Source organism: Dermochelys coriacea, chromosome 1 (assembly GCF_009764565.3).
Source record: "Dermochelys coriacea isolate rDerCor1 chromosome 1, rDerCor1.pri.v4, whole genome shotgun sequence".
In the NCBI taxonomy this organism is placed as follows: Eukaryota; Metazoa; Chordata; order Testudines; family Dermochelyidae; genus Dermochelys; species Dermochelys coriacea.
The window spans coordinates 222,761,935-222,782,085 of NC_050068.2; positions in this window are offsets into that span (position 1 = coordinate 222,761,935).

The window sequence follows — 20,151 nt, forward strand, 5'->3', positions numbered from 1 at the left end:
ATAGCTGAGTGGATTAGTAAGGCTTCCTTCCTGGAATACAAGTGTGTCATAAAGCCACATTTACCACTTTATCAGGGCTCCTATTTCATGAGCGGAGTAAGCCACCATTATACAAGACACTGTCTTTACAGAAGCAAAAACAGTAAAGTATACCAAATGAAGTAGCGCCCTTATTAAAGTCTCCTCTATAATAGTCAAAGAGGAGTTACCAGTCATTGCATCTTGGCCTTGGTATTTGTTGGTTAAACTTCCAAAACAAATATAATTTATTGGTGTCCTACCTCCATACCCAGATGCATTAACTAAAATTATTGCCATTACAAGTCAATGTTAGCCAACAATTACTACACAATGGTATCCAAGATACCACCATTCCCCCATAGTTATATGTCCCAAATTATTCAGAGATTCTTAAATCAAAGCTCAGACATTCAATAGTGGGTACATCATTATGAGTATCAGTAATCACACATGCACTGCATCGATATCCATGGTCGACGAAGTGAGCTGTAGCTCACGAAAGCTTATGCTCAAATAAATTTGTTAGTCTCTAAGGTGCCACAAGTACTCTTCTTCTTTTTATCAATATTCATGTAACACTGACTAAACTTCCAAAGTCCTATCCCAGCATGCATTGAACTTAATTAACAATAAACCCAAGATGAATTATTTTGGGATGGGTTTCAGAGTAGCAGCCCGGTTAGTCTGTATTTCCAAAAAGAAAAGGAGTACTTGTGGCACCTTAGAGACTAACAAATTTATTAGAGCGTAAGCTTTTGTGAGCTACAGCTCACTTCATCGGAAGTGAGCTGTAGCTCACGAAAGCTTATGCTCTAATAAATTTGTTACTCTCTAAGGTGCCACAAGTACTATTTTGGGATGCAAACACTTATTTGGCTGTTTCAAGGTCCCAGTCGCAAATTATGTGATATCTCCAGAACTTTATACTTAGAATAGGAAATATCTATTCATGCAAACATTATAATATTGGTTGGCATCAAAATTCAGAGGTATGTCCATATTGGGATAGGATAGAGGATATGCCACATATTAATTAAGTTCTGCCACTCCAGCTGTGCTATCACTGGTAGCTTTTTAGGGTCAGAACATGCTGCATCAGTTTGCAATCAGTTTTGTGTAAAGAGGGTCAAAAATTTCCTGAAGAATTTTTTTTTTAAATTTCCACAGAAAATTCAGTTTCTGCAAAACGGAAATTTTCTCCACGAGAAATTCCAATTTTCAGCCAGCTTCATTTTTATGCTAGCATCAGTATTCATAGTTCTAGAGCACTTCACATGGACAAAACACACCAAACTATCTTAGAATTTCCTCCATGGGTGCAGGTTTAAACAAGACCAAGTACCTTGCCCTCTACCGGCAAATTCTCTGCCACCCTACGTATTACATCCCAGATATGCTACTGGAATAGATTAACTAGGTTTGGCAGCATCCACAGGAAGGAGGTCACTTATTTTTTCATGCATAATTTACCACAACAGGTATTTCTATCTACCTACATGTCCCCTGTTTAAACCTACGGTAGCACGCACATCTGCAGCTGGACATGCTGTTACTGTACCAATCTCACCCCGCCTGTCAGTTCACTGGCAGAGTCAGAAACAGAATGTCAGCATGTGGTGCCTCTATGCAGCACTACTGTCTATCAGAAAGACAGTCTCAAGACCCCCTACTGGGGTTCTTTTTAAAGGAAGCTGGGTAATTACTTAGAATATTTAAGTCTAATGTTAAATATTTACTTCTCCTGAGAAAACATTTAAAGTGGCAGTACTTTATAAGATTCCTGCAAACATCACAACATTATAAGTCTTGGGTGGGACTTTTTTTTCTTGATCCTTTGTAAAAATCAGCTCCTTTCCCTCCATTTTATATCTACTGTATATTTTTAAGTCTATTTCTTTTTCTAGGTGCTTTACCAGAATATAATTTTGTATTGCAAACAAAACAGTATGAAGCACTACATTTCATCCCAGGTTTGAACTTAGTTGTTTAACATTTGTGAGGGTTGGGGAGTTTCTCATCTCATGTGATTCATTCTATCAACCTTTAGAAACATGTTAGTCGTGTACACTACAGTTATTCATAGGCAATTAATTTTGTCTTACGGTGTCTCATAAAAGGGCAAAGAATGAAATCACAATAATTGCATTGCAAATGAAAATGGGACTTATCTGAAACATAACTTGTATCATCGGGTACTTGTGTATATGCACATCTCTCTGGTGCAGACATAACTCACTGTTTTAAAAGTTGAACCAATATTCACTACCTTCTCTTCCCACACATTCCAAGTACTTCCAGTCTGACATGTCATCTATTATAGCTTCAGTTCTAAAAAGCAAAAACAAAAAGTGTTTATATTATAGACTTTATTAACTGATGTCTGTTATGACAGGGTAGCTCATGAAAAGAAATGTCATAATGCAGACCAGCTATTACGTACCTTCCTGCATCAAAGCTGTGTGTGTGTGTGTGTGTGTGTGTGTGTGTGTGTGTGTGTGTGTGTGTGTGACTAAGCTTATATTGGAAGATTAAGGGATTGTCGAGACATGGAAAATTAAATCTCCAATTATTCAGAGGTCATGACAGTCAGCCAAATCATGTGCTTCCCTTTCCACCTCTACACCCACTGCACTGTCCTGTTGGTGACCCTGAACTGGAAAGACCACCCTCTTAAGAAATGAAATCAAATCCTCATACTTGCTCATCCTTGGGCCTCTCCCAAATGCTCATGCTGCCAAATGTGCCTAATTCAAGTGGTGGTTTTGTAATGCGGTGGGCTACTACTCTCTAGTGACCTGAGCTGAGGTCACTACATGCATTTTCCTTTATGAAGTCAGTTTACATTTAAATCCATGTTATCCTAGTGCAACAGCGTCTGGGATTTTCTCACTGCACATACACTAACCCTCCTCTGTCAGACGAGACTCTTTTGGCAGTCTCATCTCATGTTGTTATACTTAGAATAATTTTTTTAATGTCTCCAATCCAAAGTGCATTTTTTTCTCCCTCTTGCGTGCCCTTTCCCCTCCCCCATTTATCTTTGTTTTTCTTGGCCTGTCTTGAGACTGGTTAAAATTAACTTAATTTAGGTGCTTGTCTGCCGGTCTGTCAAATCCCATCAAGAGCAAAAAGAATGGCAAGTTAATAAATTTAGAATTATGTCTGGCACGAAAAATATTCCTATCCCATGCTGTCTATCTGGCAGCAGGTAAAAACCCAATAACATGGAAGAAATGTGACCTTTCAAACACCCACATTAAAAGGAAAATGAATGACTGAACGTTATCATCAGGTGGCCTGTGTGGAATAGTTGGTGGTCTCAGCCCAGTTCCTAGTGGCTTAGTGCCCATATCACAGAAACCACAACCCCAACTATGGATCCTCAGAAGGGGAAAAAAATTATGGATGATATTGAAGCGAATCAAGAATAAACAGAGTAAGGCTTGCAATCTACAGAACACCAATATCCTGAAAAATGAAGGTAGAGAGGCACTGGATGACAGAGTCTGCAAATATGCAGGTCGAACATTATGCCAAAACTAGCATGCTCACATATAATGATGAGGCTACAGTCTTTATAAAAAACACAAAACAGACTATTCAAGAGGAAAGACAAAGAATATCTAAAAACGTGCACTGAGTACTCTGGCTTCAGAAAGCTTTTTCTCGTACATAATCTAGAAGGTGCAATAGAGAAGTCTGAACAAAATACATCACCTAGACTGGACCTCATTTATGACCATCTGATAAAGCACTTTGGGAAGAAGGCTAAAGCCAGATTGTTGGACACCATAAAAGAATCATGGACAACATGAAAGGTACCTAAATTGTGGAAGTCAGCATTTATTGTTCCTCTTCTTAAGACTGGTAAGGACCCTCTTTTCTGGGCAGCTATCAGCCTGTATCTTTAACCAGTAACCTTTGTAAGATAATGGGAAGAACAGTACAATCAAGGTTCCTATGATGTCTTCTAGAAGAAGATAGAACCTACCGAAAATGGCAGACAGGCCCTTGCACATGCTGATGCCCTTGTGTCAGCCTATTATTGATGGATTCTAACAAAAGTCACCATTATCATCAGTAAGAATGGTTTTGGATCTCAGAATTTGATAGAATCTGACATAGTAGGCCATTATTGAAACTCAGTGACGTGGGAATCTGTGGCAAAATATATCCCTGGACAAGAGATTTCCTGCAGGAAAATAACAGCAAGACTAAATGGTACTTTTTTCAAAGATAATGTCATTCAGGGAAGGAGTTCCTCAGGGATCAGGTTTAAGTCCTCTTCTTTTCCTGCTGTACTCCTCTGTACTGTCAGGGCATCTTAAGTCATCTATCTGTATATTCACATGCACATGATGATGTATTTTGTATCATGTGAAACAGATGTATTGGAGAATGAATTGACTAAGGACTTGGAAATTGTAACAAGATGGGCAAAGGAACATAAATTTCATCTGAATCCAGCAAAAACAGAGCCAACCTACTTTACCACAAACTGTATGAGGTTCAACTACAGTCTGAAATTGACATTGGATGGAGAAGGTATTGCTTCTAAGAGGAACCAGGTATATCGTAGAGTGACATTGGATAAAGAGCTAAGAACTTGGATCACAAGAGAAAGATGGCAGCCAAAGCAAAGAAGAGACTGAATCACCTATGATGTATTGCCGGTGCCATATGGGGTTCATGTGTAGGACACTGAAAACATGCTGTTCAATAGCTCACCCAAGACTTGACTATATCTCACTTGTCTGGTCACATACTGCTCCCATTAATCTTGCCAAGACCAATGTTGTGCTGTCAGTCTCAGTTCTCATCATAACTAGGGCTGTAAGATCCTCTCAAACAGCAATGTATGTACAACAGCCTGATGTTCAACCTTTTGAGTATTGTAGAAAACAACAGCTAATTAGGTGTGGAAATTGTCTTTGTTTCCTATCTGAATGTCATCACTGTTTGGTCTGTTCAGGAATTGGAAAAGGAGATCAAGATCAAAATGATCATCTTGTTTCAAAAAATGTGTGAAGGTTACTGAGAAACTGAAAGCATTTGATGATGTTAGAAGGTAGTGTATGTGAAGAAGCTTGTATGCCCAGTAATACCCTGGCATGAACATATGTACTTTAGCAAATCTCTCTCCCTTTTGGAACCTTGCTCGAAGGAATATACAGACTTGTCTATAATAAGGCAAACTGCAGAAACGACCATCCAACAGTATCAGTCACAAGATAAACAAATTAATGGGTACACTGATGGCATATCAGACAGACACTTCAAGAATGGTGATTAAGGTGTCTTCATCCAGTGGCCTAATGGACAACTTAAATGAAATATCCCAAACTAACACTTTTCAGAGTAGCAGCCGTGTTAGTCTGATGATTTCTGTCTGTATCTGTACGAGTTTTTTCATGAAGTTGACAGATTTCCATCTATACGGCTAAATTCAGTGCTTTGCATAATGACAGGTTTCAGAGTAGCAGCCGTGTTAGTCTGTATTCGCAAAAAAAAAAAAAGGAGTACTTGTGGCACCTTAGAGACTAACAAATTTATTTGAGCATAAGCTTTTGTGAGCTACAGCTCACTTCATCGGATGCCTTTGGTGGAAAATACAGAGGGGAGATTTATATACACACACAGAGAACATGAAACAATGGGTTTTATCATACACACTGTAAGGAGAGTGATCACTTAAGATGAGCCATCACCAGCAGCGGGGGGGGGGGAGAGGAGGAAAACCTTTCATGGTGACAAGCAAGGTAGGCTATTTCCAGCAGTTAACAAGAACATTTGAGGAACAGTGGGGGGGGAGGGGAGAAATAACATGGGGAAATAGTTTTACTTTGTGTAATGACTCATCCATTCCCAGTCTCTATTCAAGCCTAAGTTAATTGTATCCAGTTTGCAAATTAATTCCAATTCAGCAGTCTCTCGTTGGAGTCTGTTTTTGAAGCTTTTTTGTTGAAGGATAGCCACCCTCAGGTCTGTAATCGAGTGACCGGAGAGATGGAAGTGTTCTCCAACTGGTTTTTGAATGTTATAATTCTTGACGTCTGATGTGTGTCCATTTATTCTTTTACGTAGAGACTGTCCAGTTTGACCAATGTACATTGGCATTGCTGGCACATGATGGCATATATCACATTGGTAGATGCGCAGGTGAACGAGCCTCTGATAGTGTGGCTGATGTGATTAGGCCCTATGATGGTGTCCCCTGAATAGATATGTGAACAGAGTTGGCAACGGACTTTGTTGCAAGGATAGGTTCCTGGGTTAGTGGTTCTGTTGTGTGGTGTGTGGTTGCTGGTAAGTATTTGCTTCAGATTGGGGGGCTGTCTGTAAGCAAGGACTGGTCTGTCTCCCAAGATCTGTGAGAGTGATGGGTCGTCCTTCAGGATAGGTTGTAGATCCTTGATGATGCGTTGGAGAGGTTTTAGTTGGGGGCTGAAGGTGATGGCTAGTGGCGTTCTGTTGTTTTCTTTGTTGGGCCTGTCCTGTAGTAGGTGACTTCTGGGTACTCTTCTGGCTCTGTCAATCTGTTTCTTCACTTCAGCAGGTGGGTATTGTAGTTGTAGGAATGCATGATAGAGATCTTGTAGGTGTTTGTCTCCGTCTGAGGGGTTGGAGCAAATGCGGTTATATCGTAGAGCTTGGCTGTAGACAATGGATCGTGTGGTATGATCTCGATGAAAGCTAGAGGCATGTAGGTAGGAATAGCAGTCAGTAGGTTTCTGATATAGGGTGGTGTTTATGTGACCATCGCTTATTAGCACCGTAGTGTCCAGGAAGTGGATCTCTTGTGTGGACTGGTCCAGGCTGAGGTTGATGGTGGGATGGAAATTGTTGAAATCATGGTGGAATTCCTCAAGGGCTTCTTTTCCATGGGTCCAGATGATGAAGATGTCATCAGTGTAGTGCAAGTAGAGTAGGGGCATTAGGAGACGAGAGCTGAGGAAGCGTTGTTCTAAGTCAGCCATAAAAATGTTGGCATACTGTGGGGCCATGCGGGTACCCATCGCAGTGCCGCTGATTTGAAGGTATACATTGTCCCCAAATGTGAAATAGTTATGGGTGAGGACAAAGTCACAAAGTTCAGCCATCAGGTTAGCCGTGACATTATCGGGGATACTGTTCCTGACGGCTTGTAGTCCATCTTTGTGTGGAATGTTGGTGTAGAGGGCTTCTACATCCATAGTGGCTAGGATGGTGTTTTTAGGAAGATCACCAATGGATTGTAGTTTCCTCAGGAAGTCAGTGGTGTCTCAAAGATAGCTGGGAGTGCAGGTAACGTAGGGCCTGAGGAGGGAGTCTACATAGCCAGATTTCAGAGTAGCAGCCATGTTAGTCTGTATTCGCAAAAAGAAAAGGAGTACTTGTGGGACCTTAGAGACTAACAAATTTATTAGAGCATAAGCTTTCGTGAGCTACAGCTCACTTCATCGGATGCCAGACAATCCTGCTGTCAGGGTGCCAATGCCTGAGATGATGCGGTGTCCAGGATTTCCAGGTTATGGATCTTAGGTAGTAGATAGAATACCCCAGGTCGGGGTTCTAGGGGTGTGTCTGTGCGGATTTGTTCTTGTGCTTTTTCAGGGAGTTTCTTGAGCAAATGCTGTAGTTTCTTTTGGTAACTCTCAGCGGGATCAGAGGGTAATGGCTTGTAGAAAGTGATGTTGGAGAGCTGCCTAGTAGCCTCTTGTTCATACTCCGACCTATTCATGATGACGACAGCACCTCCTTTGTCAGCCTTTTTGATTATGATGTCAGAGTTGTTTCTGAGGCTGTGGATGGCATTGTGTTCTGCACGGCTGAGGTTATGGGACAAGTGATGCTGCTTTTTCACAATTTCAGCTTGTGCACGTAGGCGGAAGCACTCTATGTAGAAGTACAGGCTGCTGTTTCGACCTTCAGGAGGAGTCCACCCAGAATCCTTCTTTTTGTAGTGTTGGTAGGAAGGTCTCTGTGGGTTAATATGTTGGTCAGAGGTGTGTTGGAAATATTCCTTGAGTCGGAGACATCGAAAATAGGATTCTAGCTCACCACAGAACTGTATCATGTTCGTGGGGGTGGAGGGGCAAAAGGAGAGGCCCCGAGATAGGACAGATTCTTCTGCTGGGTTAAGAGTATAGTTGGATAGATTAACAATATTGCTGGGTGCGTTACGGGAACCACTCTTGTGGCCCCTTGTGACATGTAGTAGTTTAGATAGCTTAGTGTCCTTTTTCTTTTGTAGAGAAGCAAAGTGTGTGTTGTAAATGGCTTGTCTAGTTTTTGTAAAGTCCAGCCACGAGGAAGTTTGTGTGGAAGTTTGGTTCTTTATGAGAGTATCCAGTTTTGAGAGCTCATTCTTAATCTTTCCCTGTTTGCTGTATAGGATGTTGATCAGGTGGTTCCACAGTTTCTTTGAGAGTGTGTGGCACAAGCTGTCAGCATAGTCTGTGTGGTATGTAGATTGTAATGGATTTTTTACCTTCAGTCCTTTTGGTATGATGTCCATCTGTTTGCATTTGGAGAGGAAGATGATTTCTGTCTGTATCTGTACGAGTTTTTTCATGAAGTTGACAGATTTCCACTCTATACGGCTAAATTCAGTGCTTTGCATAATGACAGGTTTCAGAGTAGCAGCCGTGTTAGTCTGTATTCGCAAAAAAAAAAAGGAGTACTTGTGGCACCTTAGAGACTAACAAATTTATTTGAGCATAAGCTTTCATGAGCTACAGCTCACTTCATTGGATGCGTTTGGTGGAAAATACAGAGGGGAGATTTATATACACACACAGAGAACATGAAACAATGGGTTTTATCATACACACTGTAAGGAGAGTGATCACTTCAGATGAGCCATCACCAGCAGCAGGAAGGGGAAAGGAGGAAAACCTTTCATGGTGACAAGCAAGGTAGGCTATTTCCAGCAGTTAACAAGAACATCTGAGGAACAGTGGGGGGTGGGGTGGGGGGGAGAAATAACATGGGGAAATAGTTTTACTTTGTGTGACGTTCCCCTCTGGCGTTGTCTGGACCAGTGATCTGCTAGGCCACTTCAATCCTTGACTCTGGGAGCCAGCCTTACCCTGCTCTGCTGTGAGAACCACCCACCCCAGGCTGTTCACGCACAGCCTCTGGCATGTAAGCTGCTCCCAACTACTTGCAAGCGAATGACACTAGCCAATATCTCTGGTCCCAGAAACAACCCTAGGAACTTCCATCTTGCAGTGTCCAGTTATGCCCACTGGACTCCACAAGCTTACATAAGTTTGTCAATTTAACAAAGAAATTGATATGTACCAGGCTTGTTATCCCAAGGGGAGCCTCTGACACACTTCAAACCAAACACACTGCTTCAGGTAGAATAAACAAACAGATTTATTAGCTATAAAGATAGAGTTTAAGTGATTATAAATCAAAGCATAACAAGTCAGATTTGGTTGAATGAAATAAAAGCAAAACACAGTCTAAGATAATCTTAACACTTTCAGTGTCCTTACAAACTTAGATGTTTCTCACCACAGGCTGGCTGGTTACTTTTTAGTCAGGCTCTCCCCTTTGATCAGAGCTTCAGTTGCTTGGTGGTGGTGGTGTCTGCAGATGTAGGTGGAAGAGAGAGAGCATTGCAAAATCTCTCTCCCTTTTATCATGTCCTTTCTTTCCTCTTGGCTTTGCCCCCCGCCCCCACTTCAGAGTCAGGTGAGCATTACCTCATCGCAGTCCCAAACTGACCAAAGGAAAGGGGGTGACTCCCTCGAGGGTCTAACAGATTATTTTGTTGCTGCCTAAGACAGTGTCCATTGTTCCTGTGAGGCTGGGCTGGGTTTGTGCCATCCATGCCCTGACGAGGCGTGAACTACCTCTCTGTTCTTGGAGAGTTTTTGGAGGGCTTGCTTTAAGCCATGAGGATACATTTTCAGCTTTATAACTATATACATGAAATTATAACCTATAACCTTACTATAACATTACTGTAACAATTAATATAACATCATTATAACAACCATGCTCAGTGCATTATAAGCCTTCCGAAGACACCCAACATGACAAACTTTGCATTGGATACCACACAATTTTTTTATAAAAATGAACATGGGGGTGTAGGGTGTTCCCCTGAGGTACAGACCGTTACATAATTCTCTATCAACTCAAATTATATGGCTGAAATTAAAGTTATTCTGATTGCACTGTAAGGCAGAAGTAGAGGTGGATGTTGAGATATTTGCCTCATGGGTGGTGATCTTTGGCGCCTTTAGAAGAAACCAGATCACTATCATGAATACAGTTCATAAGACAGCTCAGAGGATCAGACAGCAAGGCAATACATTGACTTTTCAGTGGATTCCACCAGATGTTGATATGTACAGGAGATTGATAATTGATATTCTGGCCAAAGTTGGAAGATCAGAAACTCATGAAGGAATGACAACAGTCAAGGATATGAATGCCCTATGAAAGGAAATATTAGCTGAAATGGTCAAAAGATTAAAAATCCTCCTATAGCTATCAAAAGCATCTCAGAAAATAACATCCACTATTGTGAGATGGTGGAGAGAGCACACTGCAGGAATGACAATCAATAGAGATGGGATCAAGATATATCCATTCTGCAAGGCGTGTCGAGAACAGGCTTTAACACCAGACTTCATGGCCTGATAAGTTTATTGTGCAAGAAGATGACATCATCATCATCATCAAGAGGCACAGCTTGCATCCTTGTCGCAAAAGCACTGAACTGCCCCCTCACCTACTTAGGCTTGGAGGGACTATTCCTATTTGGGGATGGGGGGACAATGTGAGGAAAGTTTCCCTGCTGCTGTTCAGGCAGTATTTGTTCTAAAGGACTTAAAGCCTTTAGAGCTGTTAGTCTGGCTCCTGTTGGGACAGTGGGCCCACCTGAATTAATCTACTACTAGGAGGGAACCTGTAATAGATGTGAGGCCTTTAGCTATGTACTGTTGCCCTGTAACTTGGTGGGGGGGGATGACAAAAATCCCATGACCAAAGTAATTCTAATGAGAGTCTGAGACATGCTGGGAACTTTGTTGAATTTTGCTAAAAAAGTCTGAAACCATATCAACAAAAGTGTAGCTTTTGGAACAATTTGTATTCCAGGACTGTTAACACTGAAGATGTTCTTGCCTTGTTTGTGAGTTGAAATCATTTGGCTTTAAAGGAGTGCTGAAAAACTCTTTTTAAAAAAAAAAAAAAAAAAAGACCACCATGGACAGCCAGGTATTTTTCTATGGACTAAGAAGTATAATACCCAGAATAATCCTATAGCCTGGTAAAGGTGGAGGGAGGAGATGCCTAGCTTTGTTTTTGGTTGGGTGTGTTTTTTTTCTCTGTATCTGTCATGTTTCTTTACTTTCTGCTGAAAGAGACAGGTCTAATGGGTGTCAAGACTATTGAGCCTCAGGCCATGGTATTTCTCAGGTTTAATAACATAGCCTATGAGAGGCCTAGATTAGGTCTTCGCCTATCTAACGCTACTTCTCCTGATTCCTTTTAATGGAAGAGAGAGGAAACCTTCATCAGCCACTCGGCAATTGATCCAGCCTTCCAACCTGACCTCAGATGGGCCAACATCTGAAGCTGACAACAATGATCACCCACTTACCAAAACATCAAAGAAGTAACACTTTTTTTTAATCCTCTCCTTTTCCCTTCTGCTGTCTTCTCTTTTATCACACTCCTAGCTCCAAGTATAGACGTAGCCCCACAGTTCCCACATAGGTAGTTAGTGAGGAGTAGCCAGTGCACTGTAAATTCACACCCCAGCTTGCTGAGCACTAACTTCCCTTATAGACAAACCCTGTAACCATGAGAAAAGGCCCTTAAATAGTTTGGCAATGACCATGGCTTCCAAACAAAACAACCTCTATTTAATTCATAAACTATGACATGCCTTTCACCAGTCCTGAATTCATCTGGAAAAATGTGAAGGAGAGGGGTCTTCAGTTCTGGGTAAATTCTTCGGAGTTTTTAGCAGAATCATATTTCTCCAGCAGGTTTTAGATGGCTAATGGCAAGAAGTCGGCGCTTGATATTCCGAGACATACACCCTCTTCGCATTCTACATCAAGATGTCCACTGCATGCTGAGTGGAACTGGAATGTATTATGTGGATCCCTCTGCTGTCTAAGTCAGGGATATTCTTCGAATCCAGTGACAAAGAACTGAAGCTTTTGTTTGTTTTGCAATGAATTTGTTTGGGGGTAGTTGTTTTTTGGAAAGGCAGCAAAGGTTAAAGATCATTCCCAGTACTCCTTCCCTTTGCTGATGGCCTTGGCTATACCTTAGAGGAGTGGCATTGCTGGATCATGGCCTAAAGCTGAATAAAATTTGGTGTCATGTAGAGCTACAGTGTACCATATAAAGCCTAGTAACAGCTGAACACTTGTAGACAGGCACAGTGCATCTTGCACTGGATACCACTGTTATTTGATACATCATTTAGAGTACTTGTGGCACCTTAGAGACTAACAAATTTATTAGAGCATAAGCTTTCGTGAGCTACAGCTCACTTCATCGGATGCATCACGAAATGCACGGTAGCTCACGAAAGCTTATGCTCTAATAAATTTGTTAGTCTCTAAGGTGCCACAAGTACTCCTTTTCTTTTTGCGAATACAGACTAACACGGCTGCTACTCTGAAACCTATCATTTAGAGTGACAGACTTTTTCCCTGAAGTGCTATTTTCCTTCCCACTTGACATGATCCTAATTAATATAAGAGAATGACATACAGAAATATGTCATAAAAAGGATGATGAATGCTCAGTGAATCAGCTACAGATTAGGAGAAAAGGAAGTTGACTACTGAATTTTGGTTTAGATGAAGGATTTTACAAGTAACAAACTAAGGCCCCAATCCTACAATTAGGTCCAGCATGGAATACATTTCCTGTAACCCTCACTGACCTTATGTCATGCCCCTCACCGCCTGCAGTTCATGGGTTTGCTAAAGGGAAGTTAGCAGAGGGATTGTGGTTTGGTCACAGAGCTCCAGCAAATTCCAGCTGTCAAATGGCCTCTGGGAGTCTGAGGTGGCTGTAATTTAAATTAGGGACTGTTCAGTCCCTGGAAGCCAGGGGATCCGAGAAACACAAAGGTGGCATAACTTGGCTCAACCCAAAAATAGGGGCCTGAGTATTAAAGTAGAAAATATTTGTTAAGAGTTACTTTGAACTAGCATTAGGGCAGGGTACTGTGAGCCAGGAATTTCTCGGGAAAGACGCATAAGCCAACAGCTCCCACTGATGAGTGCTCAACAGCTCTCCTTACTGTAAGACCCTCTATTCTAGCCCATAGGCCACCTGTTTGTTCATACTAGATTCTAGGGGGAGAAAGATAGAAGAGCTTTGAACTAATCAACCTGCACTCACTGTTGGTGGGATTTTTAGCCCAGAGTACTTGTATGTCTGTAGCTTCCCTTCAGCACATGCATTGATTTTAGACTGGGATGACTCAGTCTAGCATGAAGCTGTAAAGTTGTGCCAACCAAAGAGTGAGTGAATGTAGGTTTTACTCCCATTTTCAACTGGTGAAGAGTTGATGAGTTCTTGTATCACTTTATGAACGAAAGTATAGCTGGCAACAAAAGTCCTTGAATAATCTACAAGTGATTCTGATTCTATCATGAAGGGAGCTTGTTTATTCATGTTTGTTTTCAACCAGAACTAGCTTTTAATATTAGAAGGAGGCTCAGAATGCCATTTTGAGAACAGGAATTAAAAATGTTGGGGTGGGATGGAAATAATAAAAAGGGTTCCCTTAACGAGCTGTGCCCAAGTATTCAGAAGTATTTCCTACAAGGTATTTACTGAGTGTGTGTGCTCGCTGATAGACCCAGGAAGGTGGTATGTCAGCCATGGTGTTTCAGCTGTGCGCTTCCTACAGTTCTACCTGTGTTGCATTTTGCTTTGCTGGGATTTCATTACACTGCTGTAAGGATGCAGGATGTTTCCCTTGAACTACAACATATAGTATAGTAACCTTGCTGTACAATGTTGTGGCTGCTCTGTAACTGTGTTGGAGATAATGGTAACATTTCAACAACACTTTTGCTTATCCTATCCATATCACTGTGACCAAAGTGACCAAAAGTTGATGGCATCCTACAGGTGAAACGAATAGGGACGTGTATGCAGCTGCAAAGAAGAGACAGAAAATGCAGAGAAATGCAATTCACATTCAAGGAAGGGACATTGTCAGAGCTGAGTGACCTCAATTTTATTTATATAACTTTTTAAGAAGTGAATTGAGCACTTGTGAAAGATATTGGATGGATGGCCCCAGAATCAGATGTTCTATTTAGCCAATGACAGGTTTCAGAGTAGCAGCCGTGTTAGTCTGTATTTCCAAAAAGAAAGGGAGTACTTGTGACACCTTAGAGACTAACAAATTTATTTGAGCATAAGCTTTCATGAGCTATAGCTCACTTCATTGGATGCATTCAGTGGAAAATACAGTGGGGAGATTTATATACACACACAGAGAACACGAAATAACAGGTTTTATCATACACACTGTAAGGAGAGTGATCATTTAAGATGAGCTATTACCAGCAGGAGCGGGGGGTGGGGGAGGAGGAGGAAAACCTTTTGTGGTGATAATCAATTTGGGCCATTTCCATCAGTTAACAAGAACGTCCGAGGAACATACTAATTAGCATTCCTCATTCTAATAAGCGATGGTCACATAACCATCACCCTATACCGGAAACCTACTGACCGCTATACTTACCTACATGCCTCCAGCTTTCATCTAGACCACACCACATGATCCATTGTCCACAGTCAAGCTCTACGATACAACTGCATTTGCTCCAACCTCTCAGACAGAGACAAACACCTACAAGATCTCTATCAAGCATTCTTACTACAATACCCACCTGGTGAAATGAAGAAACAGATTGACAGAGCCAGAAGAGTACCCAGAAGTCACCTACTACAGGACAGGCCCAACAAAGAAAATAACAGAACGCCACTAACCATCACCTTCAGCCCCCAACTAAAACCTCTCCAGCGCATCAGCAAGGATCTACAACCTATACTGAAGGATGATCCCTCACTCTCACAGATCTTGGGAGACAGGCCAGTCCTCGCTTACAGAAGCAAATACTCACCAGCAACCACACACCACACAACAAAAACACTAACCCAGGAACCTATCCTTGCAACAAAGCCCACTGCCAACTCTGTCCACACATCTATTCAAGGGACACTATCATAGGGCCTAATCACATCAGCCACACTATCAGAGGCTCGTTCACCTGCACATCTACCGGTGTGATATATGCCATCATGTGCCAGCAATGCCCCTCTGCCATGTACATTGGCCAAACCAGACAGTCTCTACACAACAGAATAACTGGACACAAATCAGACATCAAGAATTTTAAAATTCAAAAACCAGTCAGAGAACACTTCAACCTCCCTGGACTCTCAATTACAGTCCTAGAAGTCGTTATTATTCAATAAAAAAAATTAAAAAACAGACTCCAATGAGAAACTGCAGAACTGGAATTAATTTGCAAACTGGACACCATTAAATTAGGCTTGAATAAAGACTGGGAGTGGATGAGTCATTACACAAACTAAAAACAATTTCCCCGTGCTAAATTTCCCTCTACTGTTACTCACACCTTCTTGTGAACTGTTTGGAATGGGCCATCCTGATTATCACTACAAAAGTTTTTTTTTCTCCTGCTGATAATAGCCCATCTTTATTGATTACTCTCTTTAGAGTTGGTATGGCAACCCCCATTTTTTCATGTTCTCTGTATTTATGTATCTTCCTACTGTATTTTCCACTATATGCATCTGATGAAGTGGGCTTTAGCCCATGAAAGCTTATGCTCAAATAAATTTGTTAGTCTCTAAGGTGCCACAAGGACTCCTCGTTCTTTTTGCTAGAAGTTTTTTTTTAAAGCCCTGTTAAGAATTATGGTGCATGGCACAACACTCATAACCAGCCCCTAAAACGAACCAGTGTTCAAACCGCAACACCCATGAACAAGCTCACAAGAGCCAACCGGTATGCAACCCTTCAGCAGCATATCAGCTGTGAACCACTCATCTTTCAGTGACAGACTAACGTGCAATCCTAGTCAAAATAAAAACAGTTTACATAGGGCACAGCTTTTCAGTTTCATAGTTAAGTGTTTCAGAGTAGCAGCCGTGTTAGTCTGTATTCGCAAAAAGAAAAGGAGTACTTGTGGCACCTTAGAGACTAACAAATTTATTAGAGCATAAGCTTTCGTGAGCTACAGCTCACTTCATCGGATGCATTCTGAAGTGAGCTGTAGCTCACGAAAGCTTATGCTCTAATAAATTTGTTAGTCTCTAAGGTGCCACAAGTACTCCTTTTCTTTATAGTTAAGTGTGTATTTTTCAGATTTAAGTGTGCATTTTTGGAAATATAATTCAGTTTCTGGTTGTACAGAAGCACCCTCATAACTGACTGTAATAGATACATAGTTATACACACTATCAATCAAAGAAAAACTGAATCAAAACTAAACTAAATATTTCTTGAATTTTGATGTGGTTTCAGTAAATTCCCTCCTCCTGCCCACTTTCTTGTTCCTCTGAACATCCTGGTTCTGAATAGGAAATGGTGACATAAAAGAGAAGAGCCATTCTGAAGATGTTTTGGGCATAACCAAAACAGGGAACAGAGTAGCAGCCGTGTTAGTCTGTATTTGCAAAAAGAAAAGGAGTACTTGTGGCACCTTAGAGACTAACAAATTTATTTGAGCATAAGCTTTCATGAGCTACAGCAGCCGATGAAGTGAGCTGTAGCTCCCGAAAGCTTATGCTCAAATAAATTTGTTAGTCTCTAAGGTGCCACAAGTACTCCTTTTCTTTTTGCAAAACAGGGAAGTTATAGAGAGCTTATTCTCATACGCCATCCAGCCCACTTTTGCAGAACCAGGAAGGCTAGATAGTTTGAACAAGAGTTTTAGTGCCCATTTCAACTATGCCTCACAACCATTTCTAGCTCACCCATAACTATTCCCTACCTACGTATCAGATTAGAAGGAAATGGATCCGAATGGCTCAATGGAAAACAATAGAATACAAACTCAGCAAGGAGGAAGGCATTTCCCCTTGAGCTTCTGTGGTACAAAACACTTTCCTTTTGAGATGATTTCATGTATTATTTGCACAACACACAAGCCTTTTGTAGGACAGGTATTGAGAAAGTGCACAGAAGAGCTAGAGCCCATTAATATGAAGCACCCTATGTAGAGTCTTTCTGTCTTAAAATTCCACCTGTTCTGCGTGGTGAATTCCATTGAAAACAGCGGAGTGCTTATAAAAAAGGCACTCTGGGCCAGATCTATCAAGGGTCTTAGACATCTAAACCCTATATTTAGGTGCTACTGTGACCCACAAGACCCTCACTCAGCTATCATGTAACCCTGTAAGGGCCTAAACCCGGCACCTAATTTTTTTTTTTTTGTAAACATCTCCTAGGATTCAAAGTTTCTATTTCTGGGAATGTGGCTCAAGGACCTCTAGGCAGCTGGGCATCAACCTCACACCTAAGCTCCAGCATGCCTAACTCCACACAAAATGAGGGAGGAGGAGAGCGGGGGAAGATGACTAGTCCCTTGTAACTTTCAGCTTAGTGGTCAGAGTACTCACCTGGGATGTGAGAGATCCCACTTTAACTTCCCCCTCTGCCTGATGAGGCAAACTGATTTGAACAGAATTTCCCCACCTCTCAGATGAGTACCCTAGTCACAGAGACAGTCTCACTCTTTCTCTGGCCAAATTCATATTTAATTATGTATACAGAGTGGAAGAGCTTCAATGAGAGACACAGAGAGACATCAGACTATCCCATAGCTCAGTGTTAGGGCTCTCACCTGAGTGGTGGGAAATCCCTGCTCAAATTCTAATTCTTTCTCCTCATTGACTGGAGGGGGAAATAGAAACTGGGTCTCCCAAATCCTGCGTGAGTGCCCCAACAAGTCTAAAGGTTATAAGGAAAGCCACCTCCTCCTCCACCCAATCCTCTTCTCCAGCCCTTTTCTGTGGTGTTAGGCAGGCACCTAAGCCGTACTTGCAAGAAATGGCTTGGGTGCCTAAACTGCCACCCCTTCAAGAGGGGTTCCCTGTGGGGAACTGAAAGCAGAAATAGGTGTCTCCCTGCTGTCTCGACTTGGTCACCCAACTCTATGAGAGGAGCAGTGCTGAAGATGCACCCTTCTCATCAGCATGTCTCACTGGCCGCCTGTTTTCTGTGTTGACGTTTGTGGATCCCATTCTTAGGCACTTCTCTCACTCCATGTATTGTACAGGGAGCCTAGGCACCTAACCCAAGGTTTGTGGATTCCAGTGATTTTCAAGGCACCTAAAAGTTGGGTGTTGTGCCACACAAGTCTTTTTGTGGATCCAGGCTGCCCTTCCAGTAAGACAGGTGGAATTTTAGGGCTCCTAGGCCAACATTTTCAAAGAACAGGAGGTTAAAGTTAAGCTCCTAAATCTAGGTATCTGCCACCTCTCTGTTTTTCAAAAGTGCCAAGCACCCAGTTGCTCTGAGTGAGTTCAATGGGTGTGGTTGGGTGCTCAGCACATTGGTAAGTCAGGCAGGTGTTTTGGGAAGGACTTTCAAATCTAATTCTAGGCTCCTAAACTCTGTCTACACTTAAAATACTACAGCAGCACAGCTGTAGCATTGCAGCTGCTCCACTGTAGGGTTTCAATGTAGACACTACCTACAGCAACAGGAGGGGTTCTCCCATTGTTTGAGTTATCCCTCTTCCCTTAGAGGTAGTAGCTAGGGTCAATGGATGAATTCTTCCATTGACCTACTGTTGTCTACACCCAGGATTAGGTCAGCATCAGTGGATTTTTCACACCCCTGAGAGACATAGCTATGTCAATGTAAGTTTCCAGTGTAGACCAATCCCTACTTTTGAAAGTCTTGGCCAATGTCTACAGGCAAAAGTCTGACATTTTCAAAGGGGTCATAATTTGGTCATAAACATTTGCTACAGCCCAAAAGAAGACATAAAAAGGTCTCACACCAGAAGGAGTGTTGTTATTGGCTGCCCTTATCCTCAAATGTGATTGAAATGGATTCAACACTTTAGGAGTGAAAATGAAAATGAATATTAGTGCCCTTGGGTGTTTTTTGTTTTGTTTTTTAAATGATAAACTACTGTGATTTTTAAGTTCAAGATGAGGCTGCTTTAACCACTCAGTCACTTTGGATATTTGCCAGAGAGATTTTCTTTTGAAAGGTTATAGACAAGGGCAGAGCCCTTGTCTACAGTAATTTAGATTTAAATAAAAAGATTAAATAAGACCCCTATCCTCAGCTCTAGACTCCCTGACAATAAATTAGAGTCGGAGTCCATATAGGAATAATCCCTGAGCAACACAGCAACCAAGAATTCAAAGCAGCAGAACAATCCCTCCCCCACCCTAAATTCCATAACCTCAGCCATTTTCTTGCTTGTCTATACAGTGCTATGAGCAGATCGATGATGCTGTATAAATTCAATACATAATATAACATCTATTATTTTTATTATTGACAAGATTATTTCTTTGGTGTTTCTTTACTGCTGATTAAAGGTGCCAGACTAAGAGCACTGGGCACCGCAATTCATCCACCGAACAGACACAGGACAGCCTGAGGCAGTTCTCTCTCACCTCGAGCTAACTTTATGATTTTGAGGGGGCTCTCTCTCATGTCCGCTTAATGAATCACCTTAATCTCTTAATTTCCTTTCCCTGTCCCCTGAGCAAGTGTGCTCAGATAGTAGTAGATTGCAGACACCGCCATTATATTTGGGCCTATCACACAAATTAGGGATCCCCTCAGCCACTGGTTGTGCAAATTCCAAAAGCGGGCTTTGCACATGCACCCCCATCAATGTGCCTCAACCCTGATCTGCCAAGAGCTCTTCAAGGGTGAGAGGGGACTTTAGTCTCTGCTCATTCAGTCTTTGGTCACTTTTCTGAGTCTTCTGATTAGCATGCCAATTAATGCCAGCCACAATGGTGGTTTTAGGACATGTGCATTTGTCCATTTGCAACCAGACTGAGATCATCAATTAATTTCACATAGGCCAAACAGTCTTCAGATTGGCAATGACTTTGGCCACTACCAATCTAGAC